This window comes from Callithrix jacchus, chromosome 19 (assembly GCF_049354715.1).
Source record: "Callithrix jacchus isolate 240 chromosome 19, calJac240_pri, whole genome shotgun sequence".
Lineage (NCBI taxonomy): Eukaryota > Metazoa > Chordata > Mammalia > Primates > Cebidae > Callithrix > Callithrix jacchus.
Genome location: NC_133520.1, coordinates 36,072,500 through 36,090,932, shown reverse-complemented (window position 1 = coordinate 36,090,932; position 18,433 = coordinate 36,072,500). Strand labels below are relative to the sequence as shown.

Sequence of the window (18,433 nt, the reverse complement as noted above, 5' to 3'; positions counted from 1 at the left end):
GAGTTTCACTCTTGTTGCCCGGATTGGAGTGCAGTGGTATGATCTCAGCTTACCACAGTCTCCGCCTCCCAGGTTCCATTGATTCTCTGGCCTCAGCCTCCTGAGTAGCTGGGGTTACAGGCATGCATCATCACCATGCCCAGCTCATTTTTGTATTTTTAGTAGAGACGGGGTTCCTCCATGTTGGTCAGGCTGGTCTTGAACTCCTGACCACAGGTGATCCCCCCTCCTCGGCCTCTGAAAGTGCTGGCATTACAGGGGTGAGCCACCACGCTCAACCTAAAATTAAAAAAAAAATAGCACTGAACTGTTTTCCAAGTCCTGCTGGGACATTCCTTTGGTCTCTGAAACAACCTTGGGCATGAAGTAGATCCCTCTCCTTCCATCACATATTTTATAGGAAAGCAAACAGAGCTATTGCTTTTCCTGTTTTATGGATTGGCAACTGAGGCTTAGAGGGGTGTAGTGATTGGTCCAAAATTATAGAATTAATAATGATGAAGTTAACACTGGAACTCAAGTATGTGACTCCTGGTTCAAATCTGACTGGAAGACTTTTTTATCTGTCTTGTCCTGCATTGTTTGTATATTACAGAGTCTCACAGCTTTGATAGTACCTTCTTCTGTTGCTTAACCGCAGTTCTTAAAAGGTGACAGACTTCCTCACTCTTATACTAGTCTCAATAGAGGAGAAAAAGAGGAGTGATACACAGAGTATACAAGCTACATTAGCTTTCCCTCTCTAGAATAAATGGTCATATTTAGCAAATGTTTTCTGGCAAGGGCTAGGCTAAAATCATAGCAAATAACACAATGTGCTTCAGAGAATATTAGATCTATCTGCAGTAGCGAAAGGAACAATTAAAAGGAAGTTATATGCATTTACTTCTACAGAGCATTTGGAGTTATAAAGGCCCATCAGAGTATTAACTTTTTCCCACATAAAGGTTGAACCCTCTCTTAGCCAAGCAGCAGTGTAGGCCTTTTCACCCTTAATCTTCCTTGAACAGGGTCTTAGGGTGGAGTAGGACTTGGGTTTAGCAGGAGGGCACTGATGCTGGAAAGCTGTTGCAAGCAAGAAACACTGATACAGGAAGTTGGATCTTCATTTATGTGCAAAAGTTATATTTCCAGAGTCCATTGGGCAGTAGCACCTGGCTTTGGCTCATGGGCAAAAGTATGATACAGGTATTTACATAAGGTTTGAAGTATCTCTCCACATGATGCTTGTTACTACAAATGGAAAAACAGTAACAGTAGCAAGAAACCTTGCAGTCACCACTTTACATGTATGTGTATTCATTTGCTAGGACTACCATAACAAAGTCCACTAACTGGATGGCTTAAACAACATAATTTTCTTTCTAAGAATCCGAAAGGCTAGAAGTCCATGATTAAAGTATCAGTAGGGTTGGTTTCTTTTGAGGACTTTCCTTGGCTTGTAGCTGTCTGTGTTTTTCCTATGCCTTCACATGTTTTTTTCTCTGTCGTCTGTGTCCCAATTTCCTCTTCTCAGAAGGACAACAGTCATACTGAATTAGGATTCACCCTAATGACTTCGTTTTAGTCCAATTGCCTTTCTGAAGACCCTACCTCCAACTATAGTCATATTCTGAGCTACTGGGGTTTAGGATCTCCACATATGAATTTTGGGGTGAGAACATAATTCTGCCCATAAAACCTAATAATCAAGTTAGCACCATCAGTAATAAAGCATGTTTTAAAGACTGAGGTAAAAGTTACATGTAATAAACTTAATATCTCTTGGTGTATAATTCTGCACTTTTATAATTTCTAACATTATTCATTCCTTTGTGTAGATTTATTTATTTTTTTGCTCTGGTATGATATCCCTTATACCTAAAGAAATTCAGTTAACATTTCTTATTATACACTTCAGTTGATAACTTATTTTTCAATTTTTGTTTGCCTGAAAAATTCTTATTTTACTTTCATTTTTGAAAGCTGTTCTCACCTTTATAAAGTCCTGTGTTGACAGTTAAAATTTTTTTTTTTTTTCCCAGCATTTTAAAGATGTCACTTGACTTGCATAATTTCTGATGAAAAAAATCTGATGTATTCTTAAGTTTCCCCCCTGTATGTTATATGCCCTTTTTCCCCCTCTGGCTGTCTTCCAGATTTTCTGTTTAGTTTTCAGCAGTTTGAGGACAATACATTTAGGTGTTTTGTTTGTTTTTGATAATGTTAATATTCTCTGAACTTGAATCTATGGTATGATGTATATCATTAATTTTGAATAATTATCAGCCATTGTCATTAAATTTTTTTTTCTATTTTCAGTAGTATCTCTCTTTTCTTTCTGGGAGCCCAATTGCATGCACATTGGACAATCTGATACTTTCTCACAGCTCTTGAATGTTCCGTCTCTCACACACATTCTTCTTTTTTATCTTTATGTTAGGTAATTCCTATTAAGCTATTTAATTTTTTCCTCCAGCATGCCTCGAGTACTGACAGGAATGCTGGAGAAATAGGAAATATATGTCCTTTGAGTTTCAGAAGACCATCAATGGGTGTGATTGTACTTGGACATTTAGCTTACAGAGGCTGACGAGGGAAAATAAATGCTGAAAGAACATTTGGTATAAGTCCTTTGGAATGTATTGGCATTCTTTTAAAAGTAGTGTATGGCCGGTTTTTATAAATGTTGCATGAACACTTTGAAAGGGGTACTAATTTTTACAGTGATTAAGTTAAAGTGATTGATTTTACAGATTAAAGTCTGATGGATAGTGATTAAAGTCCTTATTAATTTTTATTCATTATATCATTTAAAATTTGTGTCCATTTTTATTTTCTTGAATTGTCAAACACGTTTTTCCACTTTGTCTTCATAATTCCAATGGTTTTGATAGAAACTAGCCCATATTAATGTAAACTAAGGAATTTAATATAATTTTACTGCTTTTACTCACCATTACCTAATCTTTATAACATAATTAAAGTTATGCAGCTAGATATTATTTTTGTTGTATATCACTTTCCAGATTGTTTTTACTTTAGCACTTTTTAAAAACAATAATTAAATATTTCAACAGAACTATGTATGTGAACTGATAGAATTGTACTTCCAATCCTTTTATGCTCCAACTTTTTTCTTGAGTTTTCACACTTGCTTCACATTATCTGTCAACTAGATTATACCTTAGAATAACCTTTTCAGGAAGAATACATGGGTGGGATTTTTTTAGCTCTTACATGTGTAAATATATATTTCTACTGCCACAGTTCGTATGCTTCTCTTTCAGCTACAGTAGTTTTATATTGTGAAAGTTAGAAGTTGGAAACAAAATAATTGCCGATGAGAGAAGGAGCTTCGATGGAAGTAGTGTCTTTATATGTCTCCAAAATCCATTCTCTTACAGCAAGAGGAAGAACAGTCAGACTATCTGGTTGTAGCCTGGGCTCCATATTGCAAGTGAGAGGAGATCGGGCGCATTCAGGGTGCTGTGGCCGTAGACTATATTGCAAGTGTAGATGTAACGTAGTTGTTTTGTTTCCTGTGTCCGAGTGATTTTTCTATCTAGTTCAGACATTCTCCCCTCCAGAATATCTCCTTCATGAAACTCACTTTAGTTTGAATGCTATTATTGAATGATTTCAGTAGTTTCTGGTGTCGTTCAGACTCTGTTTTCTGTCTTTTCATGGCTATTTCAATAAGAGACTGAAAAGGAATAAATCAGGCATGAACAGCTGACCTCTTTTACAACCTTTAATGTTATTCCTTCATTGAACAAAATTTATGTAATGCCTATTTAAAGGTTACATTCTATTTCAAAAAGTTTACTTAACCATGCTCAAAAGTTTAATCATGTTTAGATGCTTGCATTATTTTAGATTACGTTAGTAAAATAGTTATTTGTTAAGAAACAATGTATTAAGGTACAGCCTTAAATGTAGATGTTTTAGGCCAAAGGTTGTGATAATTTTAATATATCTTCATATATAATGCCAATTTCCTTTCCCAAAATGTCATCACCTTTTAACTTCTACCAACAAATCGTGATGAGTTAAGGCTTAGCTTTTTGCTATCAGAGATTACTCCAACCAACATATTCCTGACTACCAGGAAGGGGCTAATATCAAGGAAATGGCTGAGCACAGAAGCCCCTTGCACTGTGGACAATGTGATAGAGCTGCAAGGAGAAGTTGGAACTTAGTTCCTGCCCAGAAGGTGAGAAAGAAATTCAGAGAGTCAAGCCAGAGATGAAACTAGAATGAACAGGAGAGGCAAAGAAGAGGAAATGAATAGGTTACATTGCTAGGAAATAAGAGCAGATGGGCTAAAGAAGGAACGGGAGATGGAGAGTCCAGACCAGATTCTGGAATCATAAGGACAGGGTACAGATAATACCAGGATAATTTTCTACTGTGAACGAAAACAGGTCAGCATAGCCAGAGAAGCAGAAGCCTGAGGCCATCACTTCCCAAAAGGAACTCTGGAGGAATCCATCCAGGACTTTCAATGAATCCTCCCCACTCTTTTGATTTGTTTTGTTTTCATTTTGTTTTGCTGTTTGAGACAGAGTCTCGCTCTGTTGCCCAGGCTGGAGTGCAGTGGCGCAATCTCAGCTTATTGCAACCTTCACCTTCCAGGTTCAAGCGATTCTCCTGCCTCAGCCTCCTGAGTAGCTGGAACTACAGGCACGCACCATCACCTCCAGCTAATTTTTTGTGTTTTTAGTAGAGACAGGGTTTCACCAAGTTAGCCAAAATGGTCTCCATTTCCTGACCTCATGATCTGCCCGCCTTGGCCTTCCAAAATGCTGGGATTACAGGCGTGAGCCACTGCGCCCCAGCAGGATCCTCCCTACTCTTAAAGATCCCTTACTACTTTTTACTATGAAAGCCATGGCACCTTCTTGGGTGTCTTCACTAACGATACAACACAGTGCCAGGGTGATAGTGATAATCAGTAAGTGCTTGCTGTATGCTCTTTGAGCCCAGTTCCTGTATTTGATAACCAGATTTTTCCCATATTCAGTGCAGAGCGGGGGAGACTCTTACTAAAATCCAAACCAGCTAAACCCATCACCTTTCACCTACTACGCTGTAAGTGCCAAAGGAAAGGAAGAAGTTTCCAAACCAGACACGGACAAAGGTCCAGTGGCTCCAGGGCGGATGTCTTAGTCCTTGAGAATATAAAGAACAGCTCCCAGGCTGGGTTGAAAGCTCCAATTTTATTTTAAAATATGATTAGGAGCTGAGGAGGCTGATGCGTTTTGAAACACTCTTGTCTCCAGCGTCCATAGCAGCTCTGAATTATTCGGCGGCTTGATTTGCAGCAGGCAAGTTGAATGGTGAGCATTTTTCCAGTGGCAGTGACTGAACTAACGTATTTCCACCACATGTTTTAAAGCCCACAGAATGGTAACTGAATAGCTCATTATTTCCTTTGAAAAGGCTGGACTCTGCAGGTTGTCTCCACCTGTGCTGTTCCCTCTGTGGTGCTGGCTTTAAATAGTTCAGCGCTAAGTGCTCAGGTTGCTTCGGAAGTCAAAAACCTCTGACTTTGATCTTTCCATTTGTACCAGAAAAACACCAAACGCTGATCCAAACAACTCCAGGGGTTTCCAGAGCAAGCTAATGTCTCAGTAATAACAGTACCTTAACATTGTATTCCACTATCCCATTTTCAAAGGTTTTTGCATACAAAATCTTATTTTAAAATGTAAAATTAATATCTCACACTGTGATGGTTAATTTTATGTGTCAACTTAATGGGGCCATAGGACCCCCCTGAGAGTTGGTTGAACATTATTTCGGGGTGTGTCTGTGAGGGTATCTGGGGAAAACTGGCACAGGACATTTGAATTGGTGGACCGAGTTAAGCAGATGGCCCTCCCCAATGTTGGTGGGCATTATCCAATCTATTGACGGCTGGACTAGAACAAAAGGGAGGCAGAGGGAAGGCTGAACTTGGATTTTCCTTCACTACTTGAGCTGAAACTTTCATCTCCTGCCCCCAGCATTCCCGGTCTCAGGCCCTCAGATTTGGCCTTGAATCTTTCCCTCCAGCCTCTGGCTCTCAGGCCTTCAGCCCACAGCACTGGCTTTCCTGCATCTCCAGCTTGCAGATGACAGACTCTGGGACTTTAGAGTCTTCATCTTCTTGTGAGCCAGTACAAATACATCTCTTTATATACACATATATTTATTTATAATATATTATACATACTATAGGAGATTATATATGTGCAATAAGTATATAATCTCTGTTGGTTCTGCTTCTTTGGAGAACTCTGACTAATACACTCTCTGAGAAAGTAGTCCCATTTTACAGAGGAAGCCACTAGACACAGAGAGGCAGGTGATATCTTTTTAAGACAATAAGTTAGCTAGGGGAAAAAACAAAAGAAAACAAAACAGAACTGGTCCTAGGAAAGCACATCACTGGCCAACTGTTTCCTCTATAACCTCACACATTTTATTCACTGAGGATGGGAAGAAATTTGATAAAAATTTGCAGCTACTGGAGGGGAGGCTTGTGTCAACAGGGCTGCTTTTCTAGAATCTTCCCATCTCCTTCAGGGCAAGCATGTCCCAGCTCCCAAAACCTTTCCACAAGCAGGAAAGTCAGTGGTGTGGGCTGCTTCTTAATGAAGCCTTCTCTCTAAGAAGGATTCTGTTGTGGAAAGCCAACCCCTCCTTTGGCTGTTCAGATGTGCCTATGAATTATCCTCAGATGATTTTGACATTAGCCTGCTGGCAGGAATGTTTTGTGCGTGTCTATTTCTAGTGGCAAGATTAGAATCCCTAAAGCTGGAAATTGTATATGGCATGTGGTGCAAAGTAAACCTCCATATTCAGGACCCTGAAGAGTCCCACTTTAGCTTGGGAGCCTGGGTAAAAGCTGGCACCACTTCACACAGGCACGGTTGGGACCATATGGGAGAGGCCACAGGGGAACGACAGAGATGGGAATTATTCAGAGAGCATGAAAACCAACTTCCTTATGTGTCAGATGCATAAACTGAGACCCTGAATTAGTAGTGAATTCATGAGTAGAAACTGAACCTTCTGATTGCTAGTTTAATGTCTCTCTTACCCATGCAACCACCAAAATCATTCTGCTGATCCAGGTAGGAAGAGGCACTTACGAGATCTGATCTCTTGGATGCTGTCTACGTAACTGGCATCTGGAAGTTTGCTTAGCCTTTCTTGGAATGACTGTTTTCATGCCTCTGCATTCTGACTGGGGCCAACTTTTGTGCTCAAGAATCATGCCACAGTACTAGTGCCAAGGGATGCCTGCTCCTGTCCAATGGTGATGGGAGTACTAACTGCAAAGTTAGTATTATGAAAATGTGCAAAAGAGCCTTATTGGCCTGGACTGTCAAATGGGAAGTTGGCTCTTTTAGGGAGCTTTGGAGGAGGGAGAAAACCAGTTCTCTCTGTATTTTATCTTGTCTATCATTCTGATATCCAAGTTTGCATTACATTTCAAAGCATGATAAGTCCATTTCCTCATCCCTTGACAGAGGCCAGAATAACATTAACCAGATTGATTTTTATTCTGTCCTCTCTGTGTAGCCATTAGACATGTGTTCTGCTGGAGTCTGCCCAGTGTGGACTTAATTAATGCCCACCCATTATTGTGTACTGCTTACCTTCTCACTGATACTTAGTTCTTGAAAAATTGACCATGGGCAGGGAGCAGAATGCAGATGCATGCCAATGAGTCTTGATGGTGTGGAGCAAGTCACGCTGAAGGCATAGAGCCACAGCCCCATCTGGTTTTTATTCATACAGACACAGCTCATTTTTCCCCACTACGCTAGCAAGGGCACGTGTTCAAATGCCCATATCTGTGGTAGGAGAGTTGTGATTCACTGAACATCTCATTTAACATCCAAGTCTCAACTATCTTCGGTGGATTCAGAAATTTGCCTGGGTCCGACTTCTTGCTTCTGTAAGGGAGATCTGGGAAAATAATATAAAGAAAAAAATCAGAGGCATATTATGTTCAAATGAAAAGAAATTAAGTAAAGAAGCTCGCTTCAGTCCAGGTGACCTGAGTATTAAAAGGTGAATAATATTGGTCTCTCTTGCTCATGTGCTTGCCCTTGGAACCACATCGTCATGCTGCAAGAAAGCCCAAGCCACGTGGAAAGGTCCCAGTATGTGCTTTGGTTGAAAGTCCTATATAAGGTTTCACCTGAGAATCAACGACTCAAATTATGTGAGTGAACCAGCCTTCGGGTAACTTTGATTCTCACCCTGAGAGCTGTTAACAGATGCTATCGGGTGCAGGTGAGCTATTCCTGCTGAGCCTTGCTCAGTTAGTGGATTCCTGACTAAAATAAATGCTGTCATTGTTTTAAGCTACTAAAATTTAGAGTGGCTTGTGGTACAGCCATGATAACTAGAACAAGTTTTAGTGTGTGAAGTAGGAAACTATCATAACAAAAACCTAAATATGTGGAAGTGAGTTTGGGACCAAGGAGAGGGCAAAGGTAGATGGCCCTTGAAGAGGCTGTTAGCTGAGGCCCAGTGGCCCTGGGGAGGTTGTCTGTGAGGGCTTAAAAAGTGAGGGAAATGTTATTGGGAGTTTGAGGAAAGAGGACCTTTAATATAAAGTGACAGAAAGTTTAGCAACACTGTCACCTATAATGACATAGCAAATAGAAAATTTACCTAATGAACTGGATATATAGCTGAGGAGCTTTCCAGGCAGCGTGTTAAAGATGTTGTCTAGCTTCTTCTGTCGTCTGTTCATAGAAGAATGCAGGAGGAAAGCTATAACTGAAGAAGGAATTGTTAAACATAAAGGAACCAGGATGTACTCGTTCAAAAATACAACTCCATTTTATTACCAGCCTCTCTGTATAGGAAATAACACTAAAATTAAGAAATGGAGATCAGGCATGGTGGCTCACACCTGCAATCCCAGCACTTAGGGACGCTGAGGCAGGCAGATCACCTGAGGTCAGGAGTTTGAGACCAGCCTGGCCAACATGGCAAAACCTGGTCTCTACTAAAAAAAAAAAAAAAACAAGAAAATTTGTTGGGCATAGTGGTGGGCACCTGTAATCCCAGCTACTTGGGAGGCTGAGGCAGGAGAGTCACTTAAACCCGGGAGGCAGAGATTGCAGTGAGCTGAGATTATGCCACTACACTCTAGCCTGGGTGACAGAGTGAGACTACGTCTCAAAAAAAAAAAAAATGGCTTCCAGGCAAGGTCAAATTGAGAGTTGTTATCAGGAAGCTCAAATATAGAGCTTTATCTACAGAGGAAGCCAAGACTGTGACCAGAAAACCTTATGTTGCGACATCAGAAATATTTCAGATATATATATTTAAAAAAAAAAGAAAAGTCTTGCTACAAATATCTTAAGGTTATTCGTCATGGATAAATTCAATTTTTTAAAAAAGAGCTTCTAAGAATCTTAAGGGTGTTATATCACAATAGCCCTGCAGGAAGCCCAAGATGAAGAAGGTCTTACCTCAAAGGAATCTCATGGCTACGGTTTTTATCTGATAGAGTAAACTTTAGTAAAATTTAACTAGAAGAAAAAGAGATGATATGAAGTGGAAAGAGCTCTACAAACTAGGAATAGAAGGGAAGCTCCAACTTGAAAAGGGCATCTACAGAAATGCACAGCTCTGTCATACCTAAGGGTGAAAGACTGGATGCTTTCCTCCTTAAAATCCAGCCTCAGTCAAGTAGTCCATTCTCAACACTTCTACTCAACAGTATCCTGGTATCTTAGCCAAGAAAAGCAGGAAAGAAAAAGAAATTAAAGATATCCATATTGAAAATGAATAAATGAAGCTATCTCTATTTTTAGGTGACATGATTTTTTTTACATAGAAGATACTAATGAATACATACACGTACTCATGCTCTTAGAACTAATAATAAATTCAGAATACAAGATCAATATATAAAAATTCATTGTGTTTCTATACACTAGCAACGAATAATCTGAAATGAAATTAAGTATAAAATTCCATTAAAATCATATGTAGGAGAATAGCACACTTAGGAATAAATGTATCAGAAAAGGTTCAAAAGTTATACTCTTAAAACTATAAAACATTACTGATTAATTAAAGAAGATCTAAATAAATCGAAATACATTACATGTTCATGGATTTGAAGTCTTACTATTGTAAAAATAGTAATATGCTCTAATTGAGCTATTGATTCAATACAATTCCTAGCAAAATCACAGCTGTCTTATTTTATATCATTTGACAATATATTTCTGAAATGCATGTGGAAATTCAATGAACAAAGAATATTCAAAATAATCTTGAAAAATAAGAATAAATGTGGAAGATTAACACTTCCCAATTTTATACTTACCACAAAGATACAGTAATCAGGACAATGTTGTACTGGCATAAGGATAGACACATAGTTCAATGGATAGCAGTAATAGTCCAGGAATAAGGCCTTTATATCTGTGGTCAATTGATTTGTGACAGTGGTATCAGGCCAATTCAATGAGAAAATAAAAGTCTTTTTAACAAATGGTGTTGGAATAACTGGCTCTTCATATGCAAAAAATACACAATACACAAAATTCTCACAAAATGGAATGTAGACTTAAAATTAAGAAATGAAAGTAGAAAACTCTTGGAAGAAAACATGGAGGTAAATCTTTGTGATCTTGGTTTAGGTAATGGTTTTTTAGATATGACACCAAAAGCAAAAATAACAAACTAAAAAATCAATAAATTGGATTTTATCAAAATTGAAAACTTTCGTGCTACAAACCATGTCATCAAGAAAGGGGAAAGAAAATTTAAAGAATTAGAGAAAATATTTGCAAGTCATGTATCTGTTAAGGGAATTTGTATCCAGAATATAGAAATAACTTTTAGTATTCAACAACAAAAAGATAACCCAATTTAAAATGGGCAAAGGATTTGAATAGACATTTCCCCAAAAAAGATTCACAAATGGCCAATGAGGACATAAAAATATGCTCAACATCATTTGCCATTAGGAAATGCAAATCCAAACCACAATTGGATACCATAGCACACCCATCAGGATAGCTACAATCAGAAAGACAGATAATAAGTGTAGGCAAGAACGTGCAGAAATTGTGGCCTTCATACATTGCTGATGAAATGTAAAATGGTGCAGCTGCTTTGAAGAACAGTTTGGCGGCCCCTCAAAATGTTAAACATAAATTTACCATACGGCCCAGCAATTCTTCTCTTTGGCATATACTCCTCCAAAATAGAAGCATGCTTCCACCAGAAAAAATGTCTACAAAAATGCTGATAGCAGCATTATTCATAATAGCCAAGAGGTGGAAACAAGCCAATAGTCCATCAACTGACAATTAGGTAAGTGAAATGTGGTGTGAGGGTCCTACAGAATTTTATTTAGTCATAGAAAAGAAGGAACAGTTGTTCCTTCAGTAGATATTTGCTGCAACATGTGTAAACTATTAAAAAAATACACAGTGGAAGAAGCCAGACACAAAAGATCACATATTTTACAATTTTATTTATACTAAATGTTCACAAAAAGCAAGTCTCTAGAGGCAGAAAGTAGATTAGTGGTTGCTGGCAGCTGGGAGGTTTTTGGGGCAGAGAAATGAATACTGAATGCTACTGGGTATGAGGTTTCTTTTGGGGGCGGATCAAAATGTTTGAAAGTTAGATTGTGCAAAGATTGCAAAGCTCTTTGAAATTATTTAAAAACCATTTAGTTGTATACTTTAGTGGGTAAGTTGTATGGTATGTGAATTATATCTCAATGAAACTTTATTTTAAATTTTAAAAAGTGTCAAGATTATGAAAGGCTGAAAAACTATCACAGATTAAAGGAGACTAAAGAGATATGACTAAATGCAACATGGTGTCTTGAATCGGATCCAGAAATTTTAGGACATTAATGGAAAATTAAAGGAAAAATTGAAAAATCTGAACAAAGTTTGTAGTTTTATGTTGAAAAGAAAAAGAAAAAGAAAGAGGCCTTTGAACTCTAGAATGACTACAGGCAAGAACCAGCCAAACAGAGGGCAGAAGGAGGAGCCCAGAGAACAGAGCCCAGAGGAGGGAGCCAAGAGCAATAGTGAATCACTCCCAGGAAGTAGAATGGAGCCCTAATCAAGGATTGGCAAGTATTTCACATTTGTTACCAACCAGTAGCTGCTGGGTGCTTCCAGTTTTCCCATTGTACAAATGAGATATCCATTATGATTATCGCATGCTTGTCACACATTTAGGTTATTGGGTGTGTAGGATACAGATAACTCATCTCTTTGGTTCCCAGTTCTTCATATGGAGAAATATTCTTGAGCTTCAGATCCAAGGAGCCTTCCCTATCCCTGTATCTGCTTTGATGACAAGATTCTGGATCTTGAACCTGAATGTAATGCTGAAATGGGATGTCTTTTTCAAGAATTGTATAATTATACATCTTTTGGGGGTAGGATGAGTCTTGGAAGATTCTAGGAAGAGGGTTGAGTTGAGTATTTTCTATGTGTGAGGGAAGGGGTGTGATGCCAGGTGACAGTCTGTGGCAGAATGTATTTTTTAGAATAGTTGCAGCAATACTTCCTGTTTCATATATTCTTCTAGCACTTTGGCATTTCCCATGAAGAGCTGAAGTCTATTTCCCCATCTCTTAAACCTGAGTAGGCTTGCGATTACTCTGACAAATAAAATGAACTGGGAGGGAAGCAGTGTGACTTCCCTGGCGAGGTTAGAAAAGATGATACAGCTTCTATCTGGCTTTCCTTCTCTTGGATATTCACTCTTAGGAACTGGGCTCAGGGTTGTAAGAAAGCCCAGGCCACATTAAGAGGTCACATATAAGCCTTAGTATCGACCATCAGATATTTGAGTGAATGAGAGATGATTCCAATGTCCAAAAGATAATGGATAGCAGATCAAGGGATAGCTACAACAGAACGGTCATAGGTAATGTGAGCTCAGAGATGAGCTATCCTTGCCAAGCCCTGCTCAAAATAAATGATATTTCATTTGATAATGACAATAAATATTTTGCCCTTGAGCAAAATAAATGATGTCATTGCTTTTAGCCACTAAATTCGGGGGCTTGTTTGTTATACTGAGATATCCTGGCATGTTACATGTTGGCCCAAAGACAATTCCAGTGGCAAGTCTTTCTTTGTACCTACCATATGGCACTTACCACTTTTTTTTCCTTGAGATGGAGTCTCACTCTTTCGCCAGGCTGGAATTGCCAATCTCAGCTCATTGCACCTTTGCCTTCTGGGTTCAAGTGATTCTCCTGCCTCAGCCTCCCGAGTACCTAGGACTACAGGTGCCCATCACCATACCCAGCTAATTTTTGTATTTTTAGTAGAGATGGGGTTTCACCATGTTGGTCAGGATGGTCTTGAACTCCCAACCTCGTGATCCGCCCGCCTTGGCCTCCCAAAATGCTGGGATTATGGTATGAGCTACTGTGCCTGGCCACCACTTTTTCAAAAACCGAAATACAAATGACATACAAAAGCAGATAGATTTCAAATTTCTAATGAATATGATGACTTTTGCAATTAATATACCGAAATAACCACATCTCACAAGACGAATTAGAATGTTTCTATTGTCAAAGAATATTTCCTCATCTCCTCCTAGTGGCATGCTGGAGCCATCTGTCTGTGGTTGTGGCAGTCAGTGGCTCACATGCATTCCTAACTCCTAGTTCAGTGACATCACTCTGGCAGCTAGAAATCTTGAAACTGGAAGTATTCACAGCGTAAAAATCAGCAAATGCTACAAATCTGAACTTTCACCCACCCACCACCCCATCTAGTTCTAGACATTTAACAGATACTGATCCTGACCCTTTTCTATAAGTTCCTCCATCCTCCAGAAGAAAATCTTTTTTATTGCTCTCACTGTAGTGAGTTTTGCCTATTCTTGGATTTCTTATAATGGGATTATCCAGTGTATATCCTTCTGGATCTGCTTTCTTTCACTTAAAATAATATGTGGAAATTGATCCATGTTGTTGCGCATGTCAGTATTCACTCCTTTCTAATTGATGAATAGCATTCATTAAACATACAACAATGGCATTGTCTTTTTTCTTGTTGACGAACATTTGAGCTGCTTCAGATATTGAATAACTATGAATAATGCCTTTATGATAGTGTTGTGCTTGTCTTTCAGTAGACATATGTTTTCAATTCTTTCCAGTAATATAGGAGTGGGTTGCTGGGTCATAGAGTAGATCTGTGCTTAACTTACCAGAAAAGGAGAAACAGTTAACCAAAGTGCTTGTAACGTTTTACTCTGCCACAAGCAATGTATAAAAGTTTTTGTTGTTCCACATGTTTGCCAAGATTTAGTATTATTGGGGCACATTACGGTGTTTCATTTTGGTTTCAATTTGTGTGTTCCTGGTAACTAATGATGCTGAGCCTCTTTCCAGGTGATCAGTCTTGTGATTAACACTTGTAAAGGGTTTTTTCTAGTACTTTGTCTGCCTTTCTATTGGGCTGTTTGTTTTCTTGTTATTCATTTGTAATAGATTGAGAATATCCATATGTTCTTTATGCAAGTCCTTTGTCCTATCTGTCCATCTATCTATCTACCTACCTATCAATATTTTTTCCAGTCTGCGGCTTGCCTATTTTTTTCTGGTTAGTGGTTAAAAAACAAAATTATTTAACTACCTCTAGGTTACAATGATATTCTCTTTTGTTTTCTTTCACATGTTTAGACTTCTAGCTAATGTTGGAATTTACAGTCCATCTTAAAATTAATATTAGTCACTGGAATAAGATAGGGAGTGAGGATTCTTTTTTTTTTTGAGTCAGAGTCTCACTCTGTCGCTCACCCTGGAGTGCAGAGGCATGATCTCAGCTCACTGCAGCCTCTGCCTCCCGGGTTCAAGCAATTCTTGTGCCTCAGACTCCCGAGTAGCTGGGATTACAGGGATGCGCCACCACACCCAGCTAATTTTTGTATTATTAGTAGAGACAGGGTTTCACCATGTTGGCCAGGCTGGTCTCGAACTCCTGACCTCAAGTGATCTGCCTGCCTCGGCCTCCTGAAATGTTGCGGTTATAGGCATGAGCCACCATGCCCAGCCTATTTTGATTTTTATTGCTGATTTTTGCAAGGGGTTTACCAATTTTTTAATTTTTCGAAGGGATAAACTTTTGAATATTTTGATTTTTCTCTATTTGATTTTTATAGAGTTTCATATAAAGGGAATCATATTATATGTACACTTTTGTCTGTGTCTTAGTAAGACAGAGAATACTTAATATAATTATTAATGATAAGATAGAGTATAATTATTATCAGATGCATCCATGTTGTCATTAGTATTCATCGTTAGTTCCTTTTCATTGCTTAGAGGTATTCCACTGCATGGATATACTACAGTTGAAGGACACTTGGGTTGTTTCTAGTTTTTGGCTATTATGAATATAGCCACTGTGAATATTTGAGTAGAAATTTTTGTGTAGATATGTGTTTATAGTTTTCTTGAGTATGTATCTAAGAATAAGATTGCTGAGTTTTAGGGTATTTATATACGTGATCATTTTGTAAACGCACAACTTATTTTTTCTTGAGTGGTTATAACACTTTACAATATAATGCATGTGAATTCTTGTTGCTCCACACCTCATCAGTACTTAGATTTGACGGTCTTTTAAATGGTAGCCATTCTAATGTGCATACAATAGTATACCATTGTGAGGGGTTTTTGTGGTGTGTGTGTGTGTGTGTGTGTGTGTGTGTGAGAGAGAGAGAGAGAGAGAGAGAGAGAGAGAGAGAGAGAGACAGGGTCTCACTCCATCACCCAGGCTGGGGTGCAGTGGCATGATCTTGGCTCACTGCAACCTGCACCTCAGGTTCAAGCAATTCTCGTGCCTCAGACTACTGAGTAGCTGAGACCACACATATGCACTACCACACCTGGCTGTAGTAGAGACGGTTTCACCCTGTTGGCCAGGCTGGTCTTGAACCCCAGACCTCAAGTGGTCTGCCCACCTTGTCCTCCCAAAGTGCTGGGATTATAGGTGTGAGTCACTGCACCCAGCCAGACTACCATTGTGGTTTTAATTTATATTTCAGGGGATGAATGATGCTGAGCATATTTTCATTTGCTTATCAACCATTTCTTAATGGTGTCTTTGGAAGAGCAGTTAGTGATTTTAATGAAGTACAGTTTATTCAACCTTTATATTTTATACTTTTTGAATAACATGTCACAAAACTTTTTCTCTAGTTTGCTTCTAGAATTTCTAAAATTTTACTTTTACTTCTAGGTTTATCCTTTATTCCGAATTAGCTGTTGGTTACAAAAAGAGGTTAAGGTTTAGATTCATGTGTTTCCTTAGGAAAGACCAGTTGTTCCAGTATTATTTGTAGAAAAAGTTCTTATTTCTCAATTAAATTACCATGTCCTTTCTTTAAAAGTCATTTTCAGTTCCATGTTTCCTTATGACTAATGATGTTGAGCATGTTTTTGCCATTTATACCTCATTTGCCATTTGAATATCTTTGGTGGAAAGTATCTATTCAAATCTTTCCCCAATTTTAAAATTAAAATTTTTTTGTCTTCTAATTTTTGAGTTGTAACAGTTCTTAATGCATCTAGATATAAAGTACTTCTCAGGTACACACTTCGGAAATATTTTCTCCTAGACTGTGGCTAGTAACAGTGCCTTCAAAAGCAATGTTTAAAATTTTTATGAATTCCAATTTATTGAAATTTTCTTTTTATGCTTTTTGATTCTTATTTAAGAAATAGTTGCCAAACATAAGATCATTAAGACTTTATCCTGATTTCTTCTAGAATATTTACATTTTTCACTCTCACATTTGTTTTCTTATTATTCCTTGTTTCTTGTTGAGATAGATAAAGATTGCAGTTCATTTGTATATGGCTCTCCAATTGTTCCAGCAATGTATCTTGAAGAGATTGCCTTTCCTCTACTGAATTGCCTTGGCAGCTTTGTTGAATATCAATTGACCACATACATGCATGTCTATTACTTGATTCTCTATCCTGTCTCATTGCTGAATATATCTTGTTTTTCCAAACCATGCAGAATCAATTATTCTAGCTTTTCAATAAGTATTAAAATTTTAAATTGGGTTTTCCTTGTTATTTTTAAAGCTGTTTTTGTTCTTTCAGAAAGTCACTTTGCTAATCTAGTCCCATTACATTTTCATATAACTTATAGAATCTATTTTTTTCATTTGTAGGGGGAAAAAGCCTACTTCTCATTTTGATTGGGTTTGTATTGAACGTATAAATTAATTTGGAGGAGAATTTGTAATAGACAAACAGATTCATATACCCACCACACAGTAACAGTCCAACTACACTGAGACAGCAGGGTTTACAGCAAAGAAAGTCTAATGATCACAGGGCACTGAGTGAGGACATGGGAAAAGACATTCAAATCAGCTCTCTGAAGATTTATGGGCTGGAGTTTTTAAGGGGATCATGGAGGTCAAGGAACTAGAAAATTTGGGTCATTGATTGGTTGGGGTAAGGTGATGAAATACTCTGGATGTGGAAACTGCATTATCTTGTGAGTCAGCTTCTGTAGGGTCCTTCAGACGAGCTGACGTCAGTAGTTTCACTGGTATGCAGGACCTGAAAGAATGTCTCAAGTGGAAAACATAATGTTTTATAATGTTCAAAATATTTTCTATAGAGTAGATAAGGGGAACTATAATCTTGTAACAGGATATACATGATTTTGAGGCAACAAGCACCAAACAACCCTGAGGAAGCAGATCAAAGAGCAGCTGACCTAGTGATTAATGCTAAATGTGCTACAAACTTGTAATAAATCTTACATATTTCCTGTCACATTCACCTTAAGTATTTTTTATATGGACTTGGTATTCTACAACATGGTATATCAATTTATTTTAATCTAAAGTCACTTACTAGTTCTAATAGCATTTTTGTTGATTCCATAGGATTTTCTACATAGATGAATGTTGGCTTATGATAATGATAGTTTCTTAATTTTTAATTTGGATCAATTTATTTTTTTTCTCATCTTATTGCACTGATTAGAACGTCAGTAAAATATTGAAAAATGTTGATGAGTATGGACATTTTTATTTTGTTCCTAATATTAAAAGGAAGAACTAAGTATTTCATAATTATGTGATGTTAGCTATGGGTTTCTTTCAGGTATATCCTCTACCAGGATAAGCAAGTTTTTTTTCTTTTCCAAATTTTCCGAGAGCTCTTTTGTTTTTTGTTTTCAGAAATAAATGATGGATCATGTCAAATGGTGCTATGGTTTGAATGCTTCTTCTAAAATGCATGTTGAAATTTAATCTTCAACACAGCAGAATTGTTATGGCCTTTAAGAGATGATTCAATTATGAGAGCTCTGCACTCTTGAATGGATTAATTTATTTGTGGATTAATGGATTTAAGGGTTTATGGATTCATGGGTTATCATGGGAGTGAAACTAA

At 37.9% G+C, this 18,433-nt stretch overlaps 1 long non-coding RNA gene across 1 annotated transcript; it reads right to left on the bottom strand.

Annotated features, from left to right (window-relative positions):
* Positions 1-6,363: 6,363 nt before the first annotated feature.
* LOC144580466 (uncharacterized) lies at positions 6,364-9,767 on the bottom strand. The gene is made up of 3 exons (XR_013530030.1): positions 9,637-9,767; positions 8,659-8,766; positions 6,364-7,944 (listed from the first exon to the last, which is right to left on the bottom strand). It is a non-coding gene; the product is annotated as an uncharacterized LOC144580466 (long non-coding RNA).
* Between the last annotated feature and the right edge of the window lie 8,666 nt (positions 9,768-18,433).